This window comes from Triticum aestivum, chromosome 7B (genome assembly GCF_018294505.1).
Source record: "Triticum aestivum cultivar Chinese Spring chromosome 7B, IWGSC CS RefSeq v2.1, whole genome shotgun sequence".
In the NCBI taxonomy this organism is placed as follows: Eukaryota; Viridiplantae; Streptophyta; class Magnoliopsida; order Poales; family Poaceae; genus Triticum; species Triticum aestivum.
The window spans coordinates 429659571-429663468 of NC_057813.1; the positions used below are offsets into that span (position 1 = coordinate 429659571).

General features: G+C 44.0%; 1 non-coding gene across 1 annotated transcript; it reads left to right on the forward strand.

Moving 5' to 3' along the window:
• The first annotated feature begins 1090 nt into the window (after nt 1-1090).
• On the forward strand, nt 1091-1162 carry LOC123163459 (small nucleolar RNA snoR53Y). Its single transcript, XR_006481912.1, has one exon. It is a non-coding gene; the product is annotated as a small nucleolar RNA snoR53Y (small nucleolar RNA).
• The last annotated feature ends 2736 nt before the right edge of the window (nt 1163-3898 follow it).

The window sequence follows — 3898 nt, forward strand, 5'->3', positions numbered from 1 at the left end:
GCCGCCGACCTCGTCCCTCCCTCCCCTCACCATCTTTCCCTACCCTATGCCCCAGATCGAGTCGAGCAGGTCGGCCGACGCGCTAGGGTTCCGTTTGGTCAGCTCCGCGCCGGCTCTCCGGTTGGCCGGCTGCCCGACAATGGATCTCCCGCCGTACCCCCACCAGGCGCTCTTCACGGCCCTCCGATCCACGGAAACCGAGGCCGTGCGTCGCCTCCTGGCCGACGTCGAGGAGTCCGCGCTCTACGTTGTGGCGGACACCGAGGCCGTGCGCCTCCTCCTCCCGCTCTATGACCTCGAGGCCGCCAAGCTCCGCTCCCGCCTCGACCTCGACGCCTTCCACGTTGCCGCCAAGCGTCCCCTCAACGCGCCGCCACTCTCCTTCCCGAGATGGAGGCGGACGAGGTAAGAAGCAGCAGCCACAGTGCGACCCCGCGAGGAAACCCTACCGCCGCAGAAGCAGCCATGGTGAGCCTCCCAGCCCCCGCTCCCCATCCAGATCCTTCCAGGTTTCCTCTAGGCCGCGTGCGCTAACGCTGCTGTGCTGCTCAGGGTATCGACCTCGTTGCCGGTGGGAGGAACAAGAGGACCAAGAGCGTCACGCCCAAGTCCGACGATGTCTACCTCAAGCTCCTCGTCAAGGTGTTCACGCGCGAACTCGTCGTCCGATGACCCACTTCTTTGTTTAAGATGTCATCCGCAAGGAATGTTTCGTGATTCGATTAGCTCTAGCCGCATTTGTGATTGTTAGTTTAGCTGTATTTCCATCTACCTAGGTAGGCTGCCATTTCTTGTTGGATGCAGCGCTGTATAGTCTAGTGTTGCATAGACCAGATCGGCTTTTTTATGTGTGGTTTGCTTCTGGATTGTGATTGTTGTGTTGCTTTCTAGAGTGCAGCTCTACCGTTTCCTGGTGAGGAGGACCAAGAGCATGTTCAACGTCGTCATCCTCAAGAGGCTCTTCATGAGCAAGACTAGCCGCCCGCCGCTCTCCATGCGCCGCCTCTCCAACTTCATGAAGGGAAAGGTATGCGCACCCATACTTTGCCATGAGACATTATTGTGTGTTTGCTCGTAATCTGGTTGTAAGGTTCCCAATGATGAATTAACCATGCTAATACTAATACTATCTGACGAGCAATATATTATTACTAAGGGAACCATTTACTTAGTGTTGCTTTTATACTTCCAAAAACAATGAATTAACATTTGCTTTGCTTAATTTTTCTCAGTTTAGCTTACGAATCTCTTGTCTGTGTATTTTTTGCTGCCAGAAGGGATCTGGATAGGTTGCAACTGGGAGTAAAATATGCGTCCGAACTGATCGTCTGGTGCGAAAATCGACGACCAAGATCCACTTCAGCTTGGTAGTGACCTGTGAGAGATCTGTGGTGGTAAGCGACACGTGTCTGATCCCTGGGCATCGGTTCATTTGTGATGTTTGATCCTGGCCGTCGGTTGCCTGTCGGGATGGCGGATTCTTTTTGGTTGTTATGGCAGGGAACCCCTTCATCCCTATCTACAAAGGTCATGCATTAGATATAGTTTGATGCTATTTCTAGCATGAATTTTTATTTCAGACATAAAACTAAAATTCTGAATAACTAATTTTTTATTTCCGATCCGATTCACCCGCTTGGATTCGATTCCTATGCATGCTTGTGTACCTAAACGTTATGTACACTTGTTGTTGTTGTTGACCGTGCAGTCTAAAAAACAACACTCTCATTATAGTGTACTTGATTGTGTATGTGATGATTGAAGTGACGATCTTTGACATTTGAAAGATAAATGGCATGTTCCTCGTTCTCACCTTTGAGTAGTTGTGATATTGCGTTAAAGAGTCATTTCTCATTTGTTCTGTTAAAGTTGTCTACACTCTTCCCAAGAGATGTTGTTTCTTATTATTCATACTTAAATGGCTTAAAGTTGTAGCAGCTCTGAATACTAAAATGCAAAACCTTATGAGAGCTACTGCCACTTTGAGCTGTTGTAGGCTTGTTTTTGAGCTGCTGCAACTTTGAGCTGCTGCAACTGCTCTCAGTTTAATAATTTTAACTCTTCTGGCATTTTCAAGTATGCACAGTGTATTAGTGTATCATCATATGTGTTGTTTGATTTATATATGGTGCTGATGGTCTTGCTCACCCTGTGTCTACCTACTACCTGCAGATCAACGAGTCTCTGGCTCGTGACCTGATGGAGAGGGGACTCATCACTCGTACTCATCACTCATCAGGATGGTGTCAATATTGTGGGAACTATTCTAGTGCCTGATCTGTATCCCAATTCAGGCTCCAAATGCGCCCCATTTACTTCACCTCTAGAATATCTCTTTGCTGCCTTTGTGGAATAGTAACACATGAATTGTCATACCTGCTTAAATCTTAGTCGCTACATGCTAGTAGGAGATTATTTACAAATTCTATCTTCTGCGATTAAAACAAATCCACGACAGAGTATAATCCTTATCAGCATATAATTAAGTATATGAATGAATCCTTTTGAGTATCTGAAACTAGATGTTTTGTTGCTCATAATAATTAAAAGGAGTGGCCAGTTTCTCATCACACACTGTTATTATCACTTCATGGCTTGATCTGTTGTGTAAGGCTGCTGTAGGTGCTGAACTGTGATCATTTTTTATGGCTCACATGCATTCTACGTGTTTGTTGACTTGGCATGACGTGCACAGAAACTTCAGGGCATTCATACTGAATAGCACTTCTTAATTTTCATGCAGACTTGCTCTAGCTCTTCTTAATTTTCATGCATGTTTCTTTTCGGACTTAAATCTTACTAAATAGCACCCCATCACTTGCTATTCAGTATCCTCGCTACTATTCAGTATCTTTCCGGACTTGTTATTCATCCTATATCCTCGCTGTTCTGTTTTCTTGTTGGCGGATATTTTGCCTAAATTCAAGACGAAAGAAGATGTTCAAAGAAGCGAAGTCATTTTTGTAGACCAAGTTAGCTAATAATAGCTGGGTTTTTTAGGCATTGTGAACTCCAGAATTTCTTGTATCTTCTCTGTTTTTGAATGAAATGTTGTATGTTTCAGAATTACAATTTCTGTTTCATATGAAATAGTAATTATGTATGCGATTTGAAAATGTGTGCAATGGAAACATGACTCATGCGACCCACTTATCAAAATAATTTGAGCATATTTGAAATTTCTCACGTGTGGGACCAGTGTATGATATTATGATATTTGGGACAAATGTAAAACAATCGAAAATAAAATGGCCAAAAATAAAAGATCATACATTGTAAAAGGCTGCATCTAGAAATAAAAAGGCCGAATTGCTGGGCCAGGCCCATGTAGCTAGCAAAAATTAATAGGAAAAATAAATATTGAAAAGGCCGAATTGTTGGGCTAGGCCCATGTAGAAAACCGAATTGGACCGGACTGATTCTTGTGCCACATCAGATTGCTACGTCGGATGCCTACATGGCCTGGGGAGGCTGCTAGTGACCAAAACGCCACAGTAGACATATTTTGGTCATAAACGTCTATGACCATTCAAGAAGAAAGGTCGCTATAGTCAGTTAATGAGGCCAGCTTTTGTCCTTATGTTTTTGGTCACAAAAAGGTCACAAATTGAAAACAGTGACCATTCAGTGACCAATAGTGGTGGTCACGAGTTGACATATTTCTTGTAGTGACCCTTGTACATGACATACGACGACATCTCTATGCACAAGCCAAACAACAGACAATACATAAGCAATATATAAGTATGCAACAAAAGGATTGGAAGAGAAAAGCAGGACATTAATAGCACGATTCCTGGTCCTACTAATAAATAGCATCGATTACATCTAAGTTGAACGACTATCCAAACCAAAGAGACATACAAGTTCATTAAAGTTTAATTACAACATGAGCCAA